Source organism: Pinus tabuliformis, chromosome J, assembly GCF_031772625.1.
Source record: "Pinus tabuliformis cultivar Carrire ecotype Pingquan chromosome J, CPIR1, whole genome shotgun sequence".
NCBI lineage: Eukaryota > Viridiplantae > Streptophyta > Pinopsida > Pinales > Pinaceae > Pinus > Pinus tabuliformis.
In genome coordinates this window covers 1,291,614,633-1,291,636,711 of record NC_142295.1, presented here as the reverse complement: position 1 = coordinate 1,291,636,711, position 22,079 = coordinate 1,291,614,633, and the positions used below count along the sequence as shown (strand labels likewise).

At 36.7% G+C, this 22,079-nt stretch overlaps 1 long non-coding RNA gene across 1 annotated transcript; it reads right to left on the bottom strand.

Moving 5' to 3' along the window:
• Positions 1-3,585: 3,585 nt before the first annotated feature.
• Positions 3,586-7,608, bottom strand: LOC149232003 (uncharacterized). The gene is made up of 2 exons (XR_016247509.1): positions 7,483-7,608; positions 3,586-3,948 (listed from the first exon to the last, which is right to left on the bottom strand). It is a non-coding gene; the product is annotated as an uncharacterized LOC149232003 (long non-coding RNA).
• Between the last annotated feature and the right edge of the window lie 14,471 nt (positions 7,609-22,079).

Sequence of the window (22,079 nt, the reverse complement as noted above, 5' to 3'; positions counted from 1 at the left end):
CTCTGTTTCAGACTCATTAAAAATAAATGAAAAAGGAACCCCCCTAGAGTCATCTTTAAGTCCTTTTCTGACTCTCAAAAACTAAAAAGATCTTCAAGTGCTTGTCATTTCGAACTCGTTAAAATTAAATGAATCGATGTTGCCTCAGTATACGTTTACCCCTTTTTCGAGCTGAGATTAACTATTTACGAAAAAGGTACACCTTGATCGACATGGTCAAGAGGTTCTCTCGAATATTGTTTTCTACCCTTTCGAGTTCAAGGGACAAATTACGAAAAGGGACATGATGGAGTTTTATTTTTCGTCTCTTTTTCAAACTCTCTAAATATAAAAAAGATACCGAGTTACTCTTACGTCACACTCGTTAAATTTTACGACGAAAGACTCGTCACCGTGATGAGACCAAGTTTCGCCTTCCTAGGACTCATAAAACTTACTAGGATGGATTCATTCGAAGAATGAACATACATGAAAAGCATATTCTATCCCCTTCAAGCTTGTGATAAAAATAATTTGGGTACTCTCTAGAAATAGCGGGGAAAAATGAAGATGAAACATCCTTTGTATAGGCAAAATGTCGCTCTTGAACATGATACTTTTCTTCTTTCATGTCGGGTTTTGGATATCCTCACTTAGTCACTTGTCCTCCCAAGTTTGGGTGATCCATTTTTGCCTCTCATTTGACAATTCCATTTTGTCATCATGACCTTTAGTCCTATGTTGAGTAAAATGTTTCCACACTCTGAAGTCGTGTCGCCAGTGTTCAAGAGAAAGTCATATCTGCAGTTACTTACCTATACATTGTCTAACCCATTATTACAGTCTTGGATCTTAGTCATTTCATTCCACTTTATTCCTTATTTCGTGTCAATGACAGGGAACTAATCATTGCCCTCCTTCGACAGGTCGCTTCCTGTTGACTTCAACTCATTATCTAGGAAGATGACTTAGAAACTCCCTTTTAGTACCTTAGAGATTGCATGCCTTAATGAAAAGTTCTTTGCATTCGACAATAGGTCTTCATCATTAACCTTCGATTGGATAATTCCACTACTGTTCGACTTCAACTTCATTATCACATTCACGGATTGTACTATCGTACCTTGATAACCATTATCATTATTGGTGGTTTCTCTTGTACCTGTTAACGGTCCACATCATTGCCCGATATTCAGGGGTTTCTCTAACATGTTCGACTTCAACATATTTATTTGCATGCTACAATTTGTAATTTGATCGAGTCAGGATGGAGCGCAAGGCCTGAGTCGTGTCTGATATGACTCAATTTGCGTGGAGTTCTAAATTATTCATGATTGTACACATGATTTTGCTATATGGATGGTTGTGACCATACCATGTGACTTTACATTTATGATGATCCTTTTGTATCAGATGGTTGTGCCCATACCCTAGATCTTAGATTCACAGATGATCCTTCTCATTTGGATGGTTGCGCCCATACCATGGATCCTTTCATATAGTCCTTATCATCGGGATGGTTGCATCCATATCGTGACTTCATGATATCATATATGTATATGTATGTGCATCCTTGATTTGTAGGTCTCCTGACAGTGTTTGTCCTCGTCCTTGCAAAAGCTCGTACAACATCTCAACCATCACTCCTCGTCCTACCTTCATGCTTCAGGGGACATTTGTTACACAATATTTTGTCACACCTCCTGCACTTCCCTATGACATACTCATTCATATATGTAGCTCAGATCCTTCCTAAGACATTGAATGGAAACACTACAACAAAACCAGCGATTTGCGCCAGATTTAGCGCCAGATTTTAGTGCATTTTTTTTGTAATTGTGATGAGCAACCTGGCGCTAAATCTGGCTCTATTGTACAATTTTTAAAGCGTCCTTTTTTGCACCTGATTTTGCATCCTTTTTCACGCTAGATTTTGCATCATTTTTTACACCAAACTATGCATCATTTTTTGCGTCAAATTTTGAACCAAGATTTGCATCTTATTTTATGACAGGTTTTGCTTCTAGTTTTGTGTCATTTTTTGCATCTATTTTTCATTCTCTTTTGCTTCCTATTTTGTGTCATTCTTTGCTTCCATTTTTGCACCATCATTTGCATCAAGTTTACACTGTATTTTGAATCCAATTTAACATCTCTTTATGCATCCATTTTGTGTCAGTTTTTGCATCTAGTCTTACGCCAGGTTTTGTATCTAGTCTTACACTAGTTTTTGCTTCTATTTTTGCACCAGCTTTGGTGCCTATCTTTGCACCATGTGTTGAATTTGATTTAGCACCAAATTTTGCATCCATTTTTGTGCCCATTTTTGCATCTTTTTTTGGACCATTTTTTACATCCACATTTACGTTTGATTTGTCTCTATTTTTCCCATCTCATTTTGCACCATATTTTGCGTCATTTGTTTCATCCAATTTTGCATCATTTTTAACACCATCTCTTGCATCTAATGTTACATCATTTTGAGCATCCAAATTTGCATTTATATTTGCATCTTATGTTGAGTCATGTGTTGTGTCCACCTTTGCATCTTATTTTGTGTCTAATGGTACATTCAATTTAGAGCCATTTTTTACGTCTACTTTTGTATTTGTTTTTGCACCAAGTTTTGCATCCAATTTTAAGCTATTTTATGCCCCTTTTTGCACCATTTTTTGTGTCTACTTGTGTCCAATGTTGCACCATTATTTACACCGACTTTTTCATCCAATTTTGCATTTTTTTGGTGTCTAGTTTTACATCGTTTTCACCATCCAAATTTGCATCTTTTTTTGCCTCATTTTGTGTCCACATTTGCATATAATTTTGTGTCTGAGTTCGAGCCTAAATTTGCATGTGATTAGGAATCATTTTTTACATCCAATATGGCATCCTTGGTTTCACCTTTTTTCAGCCCCATTTTGCATCTTGTTTTATGTCTTTCTTACATCTTTTTTTTTTTCCTTTTTTGCACCCAAGTTTGCATCCCAAATTTACATCATTATTTGCATCACCATTTGGCATATTAATTTGTAATGTTTTTTGCTTCTTTTTAACGCTCAACTTTGCATCTTATTTTACATCTAGTTGTTGTCTTTTTTGCATCTAATTTGGTGCCCATTTATGTGTCCTTGTTATTACCCAATTTGATATCCTTTTGTATGCCATGTTTTGTTCCCTTCTTTGTGTCAATTATTGCACAATTTTTCACTTCTAATTTAAAACACTTTGTATGTCAATTGTTTGCATTTTGTATTAATTCCTAGTTTAACATCCAATTTTACTTTCAATTTTGCATCCATGGTTACATCCGCATTTGACTTCTTATATAGAGTATATTTTTCTTTACATATATGACCCCCTTTATAGATTCATAGTGAAATATATGATAGTTTCTAAATATCATTAAAGCAGATATCACAATTCAAAATCATTTGTAAAGAAATTTAAGAGAAATTGACAACATCCATCCAAAAAAATAACAATGTGTCATTAACAATTTTCAAAACATGTATAAAATAGCAACATAATACTAATAAAATCAGTATTATTTTTAATCAAAACAAGTAAAATTCAAATATGATTAACAAATCAAAATATTTCATGAATATCGTTATTCTACGATAAATTAACAACATACATAAATCAAACTCATCGTATGATTACAAAATCAAAATGTCTCATTGATATAGGGTAAATTCACAACACCCATCTAAACATAACAATGTCATTCTACACAATAATTTCTTCATAAAAAACAATGCATGTGCATGCCTAGCTACCACCACCAAGATCATCCTCATGATCATCTTGACCATCCTCATTACTCTGATCCACATCATCACCAACACCGCAACTATCATCATCATCTCCTCCTTCACCACCATCATCCTCATCCTCATCCTCATCATCTCCTGATATATGTTGAACATAATTTGGATCATCGTCTTGGCAATCATTACCTATAGCATTCTGACAAAAAAAATCAATATTACATGTTAGTATTAATTACATAACACAACGCATGTTTTTGTTATACAATGTTAACCATAAAATGAGGTAAGATATACTAGCATTTGCACCAGATGTTGCAAAGGAAACGCCGTAGGGCATAAATTGAAAAATACAAATACAACAAAAGAATACTTTGATAAAGAATAAAAATATATTGAATGCTCAAATCAATGCCCCATTAACTGGAAGCATTTAGTAGACATATCTAATGCAGAGACAAGCAAAAATATATAATTCTTCAAATTCTAGATGGATGCAATCACTTAGTAATGCCATGTTGAGAACCTTCCTCTACTTGTAATATCCTCTATCAGGGGCAACCTTCACGCCTCTACCTTATATCAACACTGACGAAGTTAGCAATCCCATTGGCCCATCCTATTTATCTGTCAAGTTTGAAGCATAAGGCAAGTGACTGGACACTGGTATTATACAATAAGCTGAAACCTAAACTGAACTTCCCCCATGGGCATGACGGACAAGAGATGGGGCTTTTCTTAAATAGAAGAGATAGGGCAATCTTTACATCCCTACCTCATCAACACTGATGAAGTTAGAAATCCCATTGGCCTATCCTATTTACCTGTCAAGTTTGAAACATACGGCAAGAGACTGGACACTGGCCAATCCTATCAGATATCCCTCTATCAAAGCAACATTCTAATGGCCCCTGCTACAATTATACAATATCTAGAGAGCATCATTAGAAACATCCTTTGGAGAGATAAAAATGAAAACAAGTGGCCTCTACTCCATTGGAAATGGGTGGCATTTCTTAAATAAGGTACGAGGGACAGAATGCAAGATCTTTTTAGCAAGGTCCCCTATACGAAAATCTATTGATACTATTGATGGAAACACACTTTGGAATAAATCAATTAGAAGTATCTGGTGTGAGGCAAAAAATAGAAGAGATAATCAAGAAAATATGTATGCCTAAAGGTTGTATAATCTACAACGATGTGCTTCAAAGTAAAATTTTATCTAAGGTAGACACAGAAGTTTCAATTCATACAAAATTAACTATCAAATTGTTTTGTTTAGACTCTTAGAGCTAACTTTAAGTTTTAACAGTAGAAGATCAGACAAACCAGTAGTTTAGGAACTCTGCACTCCTCACCATTTTTGTATACTTATGGAGAAATTATAGATTTGTCAAATGGATGAAGATGTTTCTGAAAGCATCATTTTGCAAACATGCAAATTCTCCTCTGCGTAAACAAATAAAAGCTGAAAAAAGAGAAGAAACCAAAAAAGGGGTAGAAGTATAGGCCAACCCAATGTGAAATTTCAATATAACCTTCTCTAACCTTGTCTAATTTCTAAACAACACATTTAACTAGTCATTGATGTCATGTTTCCTCTTTGATGCTTTACATCAAATTAACTTCATCTAACCCCAGCAAGGTAGATGTGCCCACCACACCACTTCATGAGAATGTGTACACAGTTGTACGTCCCTTCATTATCTCAGATGATGCTTTGACTCTCCACCAAACTCCTCGCATGAGAAAAGCAATCTTTGCAAGGTCTCAGTTCAGATTTGGGAAGCTTTGCAAAGGCACATTGTGTTGTTTCATGATGGTAAATGTTATTCATGAATGGCAATTTCTATCTGATTATGCTGAATCCAGGGCATCCTCTGTTATTCCTTGCTGCTTTATGGTTTTTCTGGTTTTGTTTATGGTGGTGTGAGGCTTTGTCGAGGTGTGGTGTGAGAGAGGGACCAGACCATCTTGGGCTACCCTCCTCTTGGGATCAGCTCCTACTCAGGTCTCTTTATTTTCTTCCTCTCGTCAAGTCCTTACTCCTCAGTTGGCCGGGGCACGCACTTCTGAGGTGGATTCTATCTGCAGCAGGGCCTCCTCAGGGCATACATAACCCCAAAAGCTCATCAATTGCCGTGTGAGTTGGAACTAGCATTTGAGGGTGGGAAAATGGCAATGGAAATTTGAGAGGTATCACTGCTTCATTGCTGAAAGGTCATCTATCAAGAGTAGATGTACCAGTCCCATTACAACTAGACAGCTGCAGGGAAGGGTACTCCTTTCCAAAAATGACACTAAAAACAAAATTCTGATGATGATGAACATGATGCAGTTGGAATTTAAAGCCATGGACAAGCATTTGACAAGGATAAAAGCAGTCTTACTGCATGGCAAAGGCCCAAATCATCTAGACAGTCCAGGTGATCAAGCACCCATAGATGTGGAGGTTTCCACCTCCTAGTCTCCTCATGAAAATTTATGTTTTCTATCTTTACTATTATAGTAGGATTATGTGTTATATTTTGTGGCTGTTAAGCCAAGGCACTGTAGGCTTTTTTAGAACTCAGTATATTTTTTTAAAATGTATATTTTTGGACAGCAGACCTCCTGTATTGCCAATGGTCCGGTTTCCCTAGTGGCAGACCAGAGGCATACAGAAGGTTGGATCATATGTGATCATCAACAGTTAATAAAAGGCCTTTAAATTACCTCCCCACCCCCTCCCAAAAATAAAAAATAAAAATCATCTATAAAGTTTAGAAACTCAATTATTGAGAAGATTTTTCGGCATAAATCACATCATAAATCATTTGTCAACGCGTTCCAAACCAACAAGTGTGGTTCATCGTTAGGACAAGTTGAAGATCCAGACCATGGCAGATTATTTTCCAACTAGAAAAATTAAATCACAACTAGGTTATTATCCAGCTAAGATTAATCAGAAATCAATTTTTTAAAAGTATGTTCTTATCAAGCCCAAATTTAATCAAACTTCAAAAGTATGTTCTTATCAAGCCCAAATTTAATCAAACTTCAATTATACCCTGAAGATGAGCTCTGCAGTGTGGTCAAAAAATTGAGGAATAATCTACTCCAACACAGCTCTCCTCTTGAATAAAATAATGTCCAGCTACCTGAGCTTTAAAGTCATTCTAACCTTTTGTATGGAAGATTTATAGAATTCATTTCCATTTTAGTTATAGAAAATCCCAATAAAGATAGTGATTGATTTCATGTTTGTACATATGTAATGAACACTTAGCACAATAGTATAGCTCAGTTTGCCCAACCCTTTCTACAGAAGGCATAATACCCAGGGAGGTTACAGGATCTATTCCCAAGTAGTTCTGTCCAGTTACCAGCGGGTATTTCAACTAGAAGTCAATTCCATTCCTCACCCAGAAAAAAAAAAATACAGGGAAAGGAGGGAGAAAGGGGGATTCCATCACTCTGACAATGTACCAACTTCCTCACTTGGAACAGTTAATATGTGGGCAAGTTAAGGGAACATCTTTCTCTGGGAAAATTAATATAAACAATTACTGATGCAGTTACCTCCTTATAATGGCATAAATAAAAATTTTGTTGAATTAATGTTTGTAAGGAATTATCTTTGTAAGGTTCCAATTTTGATGTACGGGCAGAATAAATTATAAACCTATCCATCAACCAAATGAGTCTTGCAAAAAGAAAGAGATAAAGAGAAATTATTCACAAAACTTACCTTTAGCATTTGATGGCCTCCACTATCACTGGTGCTGAAAAGTTGCAACATCGGTGTTTCTTTTTGCGAAGGAGAGTGAGTAATTTCACTGCCTTTCTCAAAATTTGATAAATCACCCTCCCAGTCCTGTAGTAGTCACAAAGAAACATTTTAATATAATGAGGCATTTTCCAAACAAAACCTTTTTAAAAATGGTGCATTGGATAAGGTAGCCTACGTCAGAACATTGTATAGGTCATAGAGGGAAGACCTGTAGCTGCTCTCGGATGGCAAGCACAACCTTATGCAAACTGTCAAAATAGCATGGCGCACTTCCCGACTTCACATCATTGTATGTCGAATCTATGCTTCGAATAAGACACAGTAGCTCTTTTGAAGATACCAAAACACTTAATACCTACAGATGAAAACAAAATATTACATTAGAATACAACATACTTTAACAAATTATAAAACCGGTTTTCTGGAAAAGCAAAGAATAGAGGTAACACTGCAAAGGACACGTTCAGAAAAAGATGTTATTGCCATTACATATCTCAGTTCTAATGATACAATGAAATACGCATGGAAATTCAACTGTGAATAACCACAGTCCACCCTTTTGAATCCCATTTGATATACTTGTCAGAAAATACATTAACAAACAAAATTATACATGTACTATGAACTCCAGTATAAACTGACATAAATCTCAGCCAAATACCAAACCTGTTGAAAATTAAAGTGATCATGAATATACAACGAAAATGCACGAATGTAAATTGGATTTCAAGTATTGTTTCTATCTGGATAAAAGAAACAAATTAGAAATAATAACCACCAACTGCTACCGTTATCAAAGAAAATCATTTTTTGGTCAGAAAATCATTATGATTTACCAGCATGGATCCATCTTAAGCACGGATTCACATAAGTTGATATTCACATAAGTTATTGATATAGATCTTCAAGTCTTACTACACACATTCAGGACATTTTTTGGTCAAAAAAGCATTATGATTTACCAGCATGGATCCATTTTAAGCACGGATTCACATAAGTTGATATTCACACAAGTTATTAATATAGATCTTCAAGTAATTTATTTATATAAAGTGTTAACTTATTTTTTGAAAAGTATAAGGTTTAAACATCTTACTCGCATAATTTTTTTTACTTCTAATTACTTTACATGAAATTATATTATAGGTCAAATGGATAACTAATTAAACATGTATAGCATATTCTTTTTTTCTTTTTTATTATAGCCAACATTACTTTTCTATTTAGAGAATATTTTATTTTTATTTTAAGAGGGACACATGTCAACTCTAGAGTCCAAGTTGAGCACGGACATACTTACACATCACGTTCACACTGGGCTGTAAAATGAGCCTCCTAGCCCAATTATACTATAAAGACAGCAAACATGATCACTCCCAATTTGTGTTGAGAACCCTTGATAGTGCATAAGAAAATACCAAAAAACATTTTCTTCAAAATTGCATAGTCAAACCAGGTTTGGGTTGGGATCACAAGTTTGTCCATATCCATTCAATATCTATGCCCATTATACAAAGTTAGCGAAGTACCTATCAGATGTAAAATGCAAAACTCAATCCTTCTTTGCAGAACTCGTCCAAAACATGAAGCATATAAATTGCTCGCAGAATTATCAAATAGAAGTAACTTCAGTGCAATGACATCAGGCTGAATTTACCCATTGTTTCTCGAGCAATAGACATGATAATTTATGGAAATGACCCTCCACAAAAGACTGTAAATAGATGGTGTGCTTAGCTATTTGATTGGAAATCTTGTCTACAACTATTTAAACTACAATGAATTTGTCAACATAAAATAATAAGTTGGATAGGTATTTTTCAGACACAAAGCATTTGAGATCCAAAAAATAGACGCTAATCTAAATGTCTCTAATTTAAACCACAGACAATTATTTGTTTGTTGAATTAACAACCAAATTAAGTTTCAATAACACGACGTAATTTTCACATACAAAGCATTTGAGTGCAAAATAAGAAAGATAGTTTAAACGCCTATAAAATAAACCAAGGACATTTTTTGTCTGTTAAACTAATAAACAATTATATCAAATTCAAGCCTACATTTACATGCATGAAGACTGCTCATAACTTAATCTATCAGGAATGGATCATTTGTTGTTAATGTTGAATTTTTCTGTTAATATAGCACTGACAGCAAGGCAAATTCAATATTTAAAAGGCAGCAATCTACATTCGGATCTGGACAACACTTTTTCTCCTTTCCTGCTATGTGATTATTCCCATGCAAGAGGAAGTTCCAACTAATTTATTTTCACACTTCCAAAAGTAAATTCCTCATGTCTGAATTTTCGAGATACAAAACCTAGGTATAATAATCCTAATTGTTGATCCTACCTTGAAATAAGTACCTTTAATCCACCATTGGATCTTGCTTTAAATAAACATGGGGTCTTGCTTGAAGTGTCAAAGTTTATTCATCTATTCCTTGCTATTATCAATAAGACATAATAGAATAAAGGAAAGAGCAATGCACCTTGTGAGTCATCTGAAGAACTGCCTTGGTATTGATGTGCACGAACTTGTGGGCAAATACAAGAAACTGAACAACGAGAGAGCTATAAAAAGGATAATTAGCCAGAACATAGTTTTGCCAATGATCATTATATCCATAACAACTTTCTTTCGTGCTTCTTTTTACTAATGATCCCACAGAATTAGTACCAGTCTTTTGCTTTTGAAGCAAGCTACCTGAAAGTGGAGACAATCGTTGATCCCTATCCCTAAGCATCTTATTCTCTGCCTCCAAATAATGATCCTCTTCGAGAGCGGGCATCATTTTGCCTTCTTCACCAATATTCCAAGGCTGTAAATAATCCAACCATAGATCAATAATGTGTGTAGCCTTCTTCAGACAAGCACCTATTGGCCAATAACTGAAAGCTTGTAATATAAACCTGTACAAAGGCCTCTGTAACAGAAGGGACCATGTAGCAGGCACAACCAAACTACTCCGTGGCAAGGAAAATGACCTCAATCTCAAGGTATCCATTTGTGATGCAGCTCTCCATCCAGAATTCAACTCTTCTTGAGGACAACACAAAGTACTGCTTACATAATTGACCAGTATTTTCATAGCCTCTGTGATTTCTACACTGGGGAGACCATACCTATGATATCGATTATTAACAGGTAACAAAATACCAAAAGACTGGCAAACCCGTGAAGGTAAGGGCGAAAAATCGTCATTCAATAACCAAAACTGTACAAAGGTATGAACAACAAACTCGGCGCGAGAAAATATCGATGGATTCTCCTCGAAAAAATGATGTACAGACACACTGGGAGCACAAAAATCAGATATAGGAACAAATTTGTGTAGATACAAATTCAGAAGATGCAAATAAGGGCTAGAATTGAACTTCACAGGCCTTCCATTGTCATGGCTACCGTGCAAACTATGCAGAGAAGACGCCCATTTCTCGAAACGAGACCGGGAAGCCTTCTTAAACCCCAATTTCATTTCATCCGAATCCGAACGATGCATAATATCATTATCTTTGCATACAGTGTAATAAGCAAACCAAAACATAAAATACTCAAATGCATTCAACTGCACCTGAATCCTCCTCCATGGCCGTCCTCCTTCAATCGGTCTTTAAATAAAGCAGGGCAGACTTCAGATAAGATATACAAACCCCTCTCCGACTGAAGCATGTGACGAATCCACGCCGGAAGGCGCTCGGATGGAAACACATAGCGAACCACATTTTCCTCATCTGCGGCAAAGATTGACGAAAACAAAGCTCCAGAAGGCGAGAGAAGATTTACGACCGCATTCGCGGAATGCTCAGAGGTCTGCGCGATCCATCCGCCAATGCCGGACGGCTGTAAGACCTCCTCGAAGCCGAAGATCTTGCGGAGCAGAATGGGGAAGCATGTTATGTAAAAATGCCTGGTCTGATCCCAGCTGTGCCTATCGATGAAGGATTCCACGACCTGGCATGAATTCAAAATATCAGACGATGATGAGGAAGCATTCAATAACAGCGAACTTAATTTTTGGGCTTCGAAAGAGAAATCTGTCGAAGGTGAAGAAGACACAGCCATTGCACCTCAATTTTACAGTCTCTCTATTGATCAGGTCGGAGGCTTAAATCCCGAGATAAACCCCTTGAATCTTCCTGAACCCTCATGCAGAACCACTAAACCCTACACTACATCGGATCGCAGCACTCACTGATCTAGTATTATAGGCATTCGAAGGTGGGGATAATCTTCTCTTTATTTCAAAATATTTGCACCGCCTTAAGTAGCTTTTCAACTTTTTCCATTTCACTTGAAAGACGTTAGTGTGGGGTGGGGAAATTATGTTGTTTTTGAGGAGTTTTTTGGTTTGTGGGGACAGGGCCACTCTTTATGTGACCATCCGGGCAAGCGAGGCGGTAATCTTAAGTTCTTGCAGGGATATCTTATCTCTTATGGATTAATATGATTATTGATACTCTCTTATGAATTACTTACATTAGTGATAAGGATAGGGGATTAAAAATTTAAATATAATAATAAATTATATAAAAATAAATAAAAATTTGATGGGGTGTTGAGATGTGTGTTAGGTTACTGAGCGGATTTGTTATTCCGTTGTCACCCCAAACATTAAAGAGAGGGATAGTGTCGCCCACATTTAATGATAATGCACTGTTTTAATTTGGAAATCTTTGAAACTTCCTCAATTTCCTACAATTGTTGGGGTCAAATTGATGATATTTGGTGTCAATGTCGTGTTGTCGGGTTATCTATGGGATATTTCCTCTGCGGCTTCTATAGTAGTTCCTTAAGCAACGTGGAAGGTCCAAGTTGTTCTTCCATGTTGGTTTGGCCTTCCATCCTTCACTCCATTTCATGAGCTAGACTATCTACATTTTCCAAGTATTGGCAAGGTTGCATGTGGCCCGCATACCCACTGGTGGGAGTACCTGCACTTAAACTCTTCTAGGTTTATGGGAGCTCAAATCCAACAAGTATACTAGTATTGTCTTTGCTCTTAATTTTTTCCACTGGGTCAGCTACATTTATATTACTTTGGTTTGCTTGGTTTAGGATTCTTTGGGGAAGGTTCAACGTGTTATCTAGGGGTGAGGTAGCCTTGTCCTCCTCCTGCCTACGACAATCTTCCTCACATTGTGTCTTGGTTTTACCATTCCTTTGCAACTCCTTTAGCCTTTGGTTTACCTTCCACCTTTATCCCTAAAATCCTTCATTTTGTACATTGTCCATTGGCCTCACTTTGGTTTTCAATCCCCTAAAATCCTTTTGTCTTTCGAGACTTCACCAATTAGGTTCACTCGCCTCATTATCACTGTGCCTCAACAATGGATGTGGTCAAGACATGGCTCTGATGGTTAAGGCCCTTTTGGCAAACCCTGTGCTCAGTTGCAAGCCCTAATTGTTGTTTACCTCTTCAATGCAACTACCCCGCCTTCCCACGAGAAGTCCAGGATGAAATTGTTAGAAAATCGATAATGGCAGCTTATTGTACTTATTTTCCTTTAACTTGATATTTGCTTGTGAATCTTATTTATCTTCTTTGTGTTCTTTAGTTAGATCTATTCATCAAACAATGTCAAGAACAATAATAACAACAATAGACACATATATTGGCTTTCTTCTTAAAATATGCTTCAAATGATATACAAAGACCCAAACCCTAGACCAATCCTTCTCCTAGTACCAAGTCATCCCTTCCTTAAATCCTTCCTTGATTCTACACCAAAATGTTAGACACTGCAACTTTGACCTGCCAGCTTCAATACTGCTACCCAACCTGCAACTTCGACCCTGCAATTTCGACCTTAAAGCTTCCAAGGAAACCCTAGAGCAGCCTCCTCTTGGGACCTTCCTAATAGCAAGACAACTCCTTATGAGTTCTAGATCAAGTATCCTTCCTTCTAGTTACAAGATGTTGCACTTCATCTTCCTACAACTCAGACCTGTAACTTCACTTCTTCCTGCAGCCCAGAAACCCTAGAATTTCGCATGTGTGAGAGAGATAGAGCCCAAAACAAAATATTTATGTCCTTCTTGTGCTTTCTTGGCCTTCACTCTTCTTTTCCTGCTCTTCCCAGCTATAGATCGAACTCTTTCTTGTAGATTGAACTTGTTGAGTGAGTTTTTCCAAATGAGGTTGAATTGCTTCCTTTTATATCCTTCTCAAGGGGTTGAATTCTATCCTTTAGGCCGACTTGATTTTCCCAGGGTCGACTTGTACTTTAGGAGCTTCCAGGATTTTCTAAACTCAAAAATAATTATTTTTACAAATATATTTTTGCCCATAAGGGTCTTATAAACATGATGTTGACTCCTTTGACTCGAGACAGTAAATCCTAAGACCTAACAAACCCTATAAGCATGAACAACATGCTTTACCTAAAACACAATCAATAATGAGCATGAAACCCATGCTTTAATAATAATATATTTTCTTTTCTTTTCTTGTTTGTTACATAGGATACATATTGAAATGAGTACAACAATTATGAAGACCGAAACTAGTTACATTTTCAATAATCCCTCTTAACTAGGGAGGTATTCATAATTGTACACTCAGTACAACATCATATCTCAAATTGAAGAGTTATCACAAAAAGAGTCGGATTGATAAGCCATATTGTAAGCATCATCATCATGACCAGCATTGTCTCTTAGGCCTAACTAGACAATCTCTTCTTTAATCAAGAGCATTATGTTGGGAGGATTTATGTGTGATACCGCACTACCTCTACAAGGCACATACCCCATCTGGATGTCTATAAGATATGTCCTATTAGGACTATTCTTATCTTGGATCTCGAATCTTGAGTCCTCAAAGAATATCAGTCCTCTTCGACCACTCTTCACTTGGATACTTATCACATCCTCAAACAGTGTTGGTCCCTTTCCTTTCTTGAATGTAATATCATCAAGGAAACCGCAAATTCTTATCCAATTCTCTGCCATTCTCTCTTCATCACTTGAAGAGGATAATGTACAAGTGATGTCCCACATCACTCCCTCTCAACCAAAGACAACATCCCTATTCTCCTTTAATCTTGAGAATAAACCCCTCTAAAAAATAGAGGAGATCTAGACTTCCCTTTTATTTGAGAAGTCATCATCACAAGCCTTACAATTTGCCTTCATAAGAGTATTAGCTACCAGTTCTTCATAGTTTTCTGGCTCCCTCTTTCCTCTACATCATCGAGCTTTCTTTCTTTCAAGATATCATGGAGCCACCTTCTCTCTTCAATCTTGTGACAAGTTTCAGGGTACCTTTCTCGCTTATCACTTTCATATTCAACATGAAGGCATTGCATTGAGCTTTCCCAAACTTGAAGCTTGATCATGGCTTCCTTATAAATGTGATATTCTTTAACCTTCAGGTTATCTTATCATACTTCTACCATCCCTTTCCAAATTAACATTTCTTGAACTTACAGCTTTCCAGTACCAAATATTGAGCTTCCCTCAATATTCTTCATCCATACAATTGCACTTGCCTCAACTGCCATCATATATTCCTGCGACATTCTTCCAGGTAGAAAAATAATATGTTAGCCAAATAACCAACAATAATGAAAATTAGACTTGCCTCGTTATGATGACCTTCTCATTCCATCAACATCCTCATGATCCATCTCCATATGAATCTTCCTTCATGCATCAAAGTGCCGAAGGATCGAACTTTATTACCAAGTTACAATTTTTCTTCTAGGGACTAGACTAGATGTTAATCATCGTTATACATATATTTTAGAGAAAGTCTTAAATTATTTACACATCCTTAAGTAAGCCAAATCATATTCCTTTCAAGCATCATATATCCATATACATAAGCATATTTTATGACCAACTTTCTTTCACAAGATTCTATACACAAGAATCTTATCTAGAGTTTTAGATCCAACATGCATTCCTATGCTTTCATCCAATCATTTAGATATTCATATATCTCGCAAAGAGCCTACATCCTGACCATTGCATTCTTTCATCCCTTTACTAGTATTGGTTCCACATTACATGGAATGTCTACTTAACCTTGCCATGATGATTTTTCCAAAGACCTTCAAAAAACGATGGTCTTTCCTGAATCATGATGATTCAACTAAGCAGGATGATATCTTCTAATATAATGTTAGATAATGCTTGGATGGTCAATATGCAAAATGGTTTATCTATCCATCTATCTAGATGATCTCTACAAAGAAACTTAATCATGTAAATTCTATACATGCTACTATCATATGCTTCTTTCTAAGATGTTAAACAAAACATATTATCCTAAAATAAATATTAAACTTCACAGAGAGCCGGACAGTCAGTGAACCTTGTTTAGTAGTAAAGATCCTTCACTTCTTCCTTCTTTGCCTTCTTCTCAGGTTCTCCCATTGCTTCGGCCACATGAGCTTCATTCCTTTCCTTTATCTTATTGTTATGCTAGTTTGGAAAGTCCCTCCTAGAGTGTCCAAATTCGTTACATCCAAAACATTGCGCTTTGGATATGTCTTTCTTCTTGGCCTTGCCAAACTTTCCCTTCTTCAACTTCTTAACTCGGGCTAGAAAGGCTTGAGATTGCCCATCTAATCCAATATCATCCTTGACCTTGATCCTTGATTCTTCCAATATGCATTGCACCCACAACTTATCAAAGGGAGTTGAATCCTTCTTGGAGTAGATGCTTGTTGCAAAGTTGCTCCATTATGGTGGCAATGCATTTAGTATACAGATGGCTACTTCAGAATCAATGATTGGTTCCCCAAGTCCTTACAGATGGCCTCTTAGTTGAGAGATTGTCATGAGGAAGGATGCCACATCCTAATCCTTTGATTTCCTCATTATGTACAACTTGTTCCTTAACAACATATTTTGACCTGTTGTACTGATGTCATCGACGGCCATATGGTAAACCTCTACTCTAGAGGTTCTATTATTGTAAAATTTCACAATTATGGAAGTTGTGGCAAGGTCTCAAAGGAGGGACTTTATTTTTGGGGCAAAACTAACCTTTTTTCAAAAGATAGTTTCTATAATTGAATCCATCTTCAATATCCATTTCTTCAACCCCACTCTGCCGGATTTGAATATTGAATCCCCCCTACTTATTTTGGGATGAGATGATCTTTCAAAAGCCAACATAAATATATTGGGGACTTACAACAATATACAAACTAAGAAAGGAAGGGTATACACACATGTGTTAGAATTTGAATTGAAGTTGACTTGAGCAAAGGTATAACAATGCATATTTAATCAAATATTGGTGATTTTAACAACCACGTCCATTAGATTAAAATAATGATACTTTATGTGTATCTATATGCAAAGACAAAATACTTGAAAGGCACCTTCCCAACAACAAAGGTCATTATAAGAAAAATGGAAAAATAACAATTTGATGGGTGGTATGATTGAATGAAGAATCAAAGGGCAAGAAAGAAGAGACATCCAAGTTTAGTCCTAATAAAAGATTTTATGGCCCCTTCCAAGGAGTGCGTTATTAAGAGGGACACAAACATGATCATGGAGTCTGTGCTAAAGTCTTATGGGAGAAATAGGAAGCATGTGAATGAGATATTATGGATTTCAAAAGAGAAATCATGTTATTCAATCCAACAGAAGCAAGTGGATTGGTGCTACTTGAGACTCCATAAGCTCTAAATCAATTGGTGAAAGCAAGAAGTCTAAAAGATAAATGCAAAGAAAGGAATATCCATCTATGTACAAATCTACAATAAATAAATTCAAAACTATACAGTGTTTCCATATAGACAATGTTAGGTCCCTATAACACTAGTGATACCCCCATTACTAGTGTCATTGTGGACCTTACTGTTATTGTTGTGCCCTTATTGTCCCCATATTGTTATTATTGTGCCCCATAGAAGCCCACTATTGTTATTTTTGTGCCCTTATATTATTATTGTTATGTTGACTTTGATTATATTGTGACCCCTTAGACTCCTATATATAGAAATGAGGCTTTGTCATTTGTATCATCCAATAATTGTTCTTTTGTGTAATGTAAAGGAGGTTGCCCCCTCGAAGAGGCTGATTTCTAAGTTGTTGATCTATCTTTTCTATCTTTTTGTGAGTTGGTTTCATAACAGACAACCTAGGTTCGAACCCTAAAAAGTGTAGGGTCTTTGTGAGTGTTTGTGAGGGAATGTGTTTGACATCACATAATTGGATTCCCTTCATCATCAAAGAGACATGTGTCCCAAAAGTTAATTTGGTTTAAGTGGATGTTAATATGATACATTGTATATTTTCTTAGGGTAGTAGCACAATTGGAAAAAAGCATGTTGGCAAGCCCTTGTGTATCCAAGTGATCGAAAGTTCAATCCCCCAGACATATCTCACCAATTGAACTTAAAAAAAATATGATACATTGTATATTGCAAAGCCATTAAGTTAAGTAATGACCTTGGCTAACCCAAATATTTAATTAGAATTTAAGCTCAAACACAACATTAGAAATGAAACCTTCACTCTAGATCTAAGGATATAGGGGTCAACATTGGATATTGGATACAAGACAAGGTGATCAAATGTATCTCTTGGACTAGCACTTTTTACAAAGGAATACAAATTTTAATGCTTATATTAACATGTATGTATAATATAATAATGAAATAGTCACTCTTTAGTTCATGGATAAAAGTGTTGGTGTGGAAGGAAATCTCGAGGGATGTGTCACTATAGTCATAAAAATTGCATTTATTGTGGCACATGGAGAACTTATTAATTGGGTGTAGCTTTAAAAATGGATAGGAGTGTTATCCTCCCCACCTAACTGCAATTCCTACAAATGACATATTTAGTGATTAATGAGTATATTGTTGTAATAATTTTGAACCCTGTGTTAATAAATTGCCCACTTTTTCTAAGAGATATAGATGGGTAAAGTGAATGGGAAAACTGGGAATCTTACCCATACTAGAGTAGTCATCGGCAACATAGTGAGAGGATTGAAGTTGGGAAACCATGGCTTCACTAGAAGACCAACTCATCCCCAAAACCATGGACCTTGGTCAAGGATTTTGTTCTTATCCTCAAGACATTTGAAGATCACCACAAAAAAACATGGGTCTACATCCACCCAAACCGGCGTTCATCCAATCCTATCATAATCGAACAGAAAAACGCTACTTTTTCAATAGAAAATGGGGAATAAAAGTATCACCCAAGGATAATGACCATCGCATCAAGCGCTCAATCATAAGGGAGGAGCAATAATTTGACAATCGCACATCCTTGATTTCTGTTGATTTAACTCTGAACACTCACGTAATATTCTCTTGCTTGGCAAATTAAACACCACTGCATGGAATGGACGAGGATTGAGCCGAACCCTGGATGAAGCCCACTTCATTCTCATCTAAACACAAAACTATATATACGTCAAAGCTATTACAATAGATTCTGACTGTCAACACCTCGAGGTTCTGTTTATATGTGGCTACCTTTTATGGTTACTATTGAATGTGTGATTGGCAATAGTAATGGCAACTTAGGGCTGCCAAATTTCCTTCGATTCCCTCACTACATCCTAACGCAAATAGTTGTTCAATGCCTTGGGTGTCTTTCAAAACTGGTAGGCAGCGTCTTCTTTGATATTTCTCGATGGTTTTAATTCCACTACAATCACAACTTTCATTTACATAAACTTCGTGTTTTCGCACGAGCGACGATTGTTCCAAGGTGAAATGTCACTTGGATGGTTTCAATGTTGTTGACCCATCATAACTAACTAACGGATATGCCCATTACAATTTTATACCACCCCATTATCAATATCAATTATGCATGGGAACCAATTAAAGCAACTTTTCACATTAATTTTATATGAGCATGAGAACATGTGTTAACAAGCAGCCCATAAAGCCTCATTTTGAATGCCATAGTCACTTAGAAGGAATTCCTCTTGTAGTAGCATCCTCCCTACTAAACTTTGCTAGTGCTAACATTAGAACCACCATTACAACAAGATATCTTTCTAGTGTTGACAACACCATTATAGTAATATACCTCAAGAGAGACAGAAAATTTAAAAAGTATGATAGTAATACTTATCCAGAAGATGGTATTGAAACTAGTAATTGTTCACGAATCCATAAGATTGTAAGGTCATTCTCATTATCATAATCATTGTCATCATCATCACCATCATCCTTGTCATTGTTATTGCCATCATTACATTATCATCATAATCACCATTCATGCCATCATCATCATCATTATGGACATTGTTTGCAATTGTTCATAATTGTAGATGTTGTAAGAAATATCATCAACCCAAAAAATGTGATCAGTGCTAGAAAAGGGTTGTTTAGGACACATTGATATACGTAAGAGAAATAACAACTCTATTTTTGACAGATGATCGATGATCATCATCATCACCACCATTATCATCGTCATTGTCATTTTTATCATCCCCATCATCATCATTAATGTAATTTCTATCGACATTGTTGTAATCATGCATCATCATCATTCATGCCATTATTGTTTTTGATGATGACCTAGATGAAAATGATGATCTTGACACCAAAGATAATGCTTATGATTATGACAATGACAACATCTAAAATTGGGAAGATTCGCCAACGTCATTAGCATCGTCATCATCATAATCATTGCCACCATCATCATTGTCATTGTAACCACTATCGTCTTTATCATCATAATCACAATTCATGTCATCGCCATCATCTTCATTTTCATCATTGTCAATATTATTGACATTGTCATCAATTGTTCATAATTGTCAATGCCATAAGGAATATCATCAATGCAGAAAATATGATGAGTGTTGGAAAAGGGATGCAAAAGCGAACATAGAAATGGGGGCAACAATAGAAGTAAAATTGGATGAAAAGTGGATACAACATAAGTAGATGCACAACAACATGAAAAACCTGACACAAAAGTGGATGCAAAAGTAGATGCTGTAGGAATTTACAGGGTAAGTTCCACAGAAGAATACCAAAAGGACACCGCTCACAACCAGATCTCAAATCAATACACCAGTATTTTTGACGTGGTTAAAACCCTCAGAGTGCAAGGAGGGAAACAGTCCACGGCCTGTCCCAACGTGGGTACAGACAATTTATTAATCAAAGAATGAAAATTTACATAAGCTTCTCTCATGCACAGATTACCCGAACAATGACCCTCCATGCGCTTTAAATAGAACTCATGGACCAATCGGGTGTCAAGCCACGGATCAAGTGTCGGTAATACCGAGGTGAGAGTGAACCGTCGGATCACTACATATCGTGACCGTCGGATTGTAAGTTACAAAATGTACAACGGTAAAGAAACACACTTTACCTAACTCTAACCTAACTCTATACTAGACCAAGTTGAACTTAACTATATCCTATGTGTCGGAATATCCTAACATCCCCCCTTAAGAACAACTTGGGATAGGATTGAAGGATTTACAAATATGACACAATAGGAGAAGGAAGGAGGCACTAGAGCCTATCCCCCCTTAGTGACAACTTCCTGAACTCCAAGCATATATCGAAGTTTAGTGAACTTCGCCTCTGTGAGAGCCTTTGTGAAGATGTCTGCAACCTGATCATCCGTTGGACAATATTGCACTTCAAGAACATGGTCAAGAATGAGCTTTCTGATGAAGTGCATGTGTAGTTCAATGTGTTTGCTTCGCTGATGCTGGACTGGATCTTTGCATAGCTGAATGGCACTTTGATTATCACACCAAAGTGTGGTTGGATGCTGCTGCTCAAAGCCAAACTCTGATAGGATCTGACGAAGCCACAAGGCTTCCTTACTAGCTTCCACGGCACCACGATACTCTGCTTCTGCTGACGAAAGAGAAATGGCAGCCTGTTTCTTACAAGCCCATGTAATAGGTCCTGAACCAAGAGTGAAGACATAACCGGCAGTAGACTTCCGATCATCAAGGTCACCAGCCCAATCAGAATCAGTGAAACCAACTAACAGAGGAGCTGCTTTGGCACTGTAATGAATCCCAAACTGTATTGTACCTCGAACATAACGAAGTATTCTTTTAGCTGCTTTCCAATGACTTTCACGGGGGTTTTGCATAAAACGAGCAACAAGGCCAACAACAAAGGAAAGATCAGGACGAGTATGGGTTAAATACAAGAGTTTTCCGACAAGTTGACGGTATAAGGTAGCATCAACTTCAGGAGAAGTACAAGAGACTGAAAGTTTGACTCCAGACTGAAAGGGAGAAGGGGCTGGCTTACAGTCTTCCATGTGAAAATGACGAAGAATATCACAAGCATACTTGGACTGGGAAAGGAAAATACCCTCTTGGGATTGCAAGACTTGAAGACCGAGAAAATAGTGTAAGTGTCCTAAGTCTGTCATTTCAAATTTCTTTTTAAGGCTGGACTTCACATGGTTTATAAGGTTGGGATCACTACCAGTAAGAATAAGATCATCAACATAAAGAACAAGGATGATGAGAGAGTTGCCCACTTTCTTGGTGTAGACAGTATTGTCAGAATGACACCTAGAAAAGCCAGATTCTAAAAGAAAGCTATCCATTTTGGCATA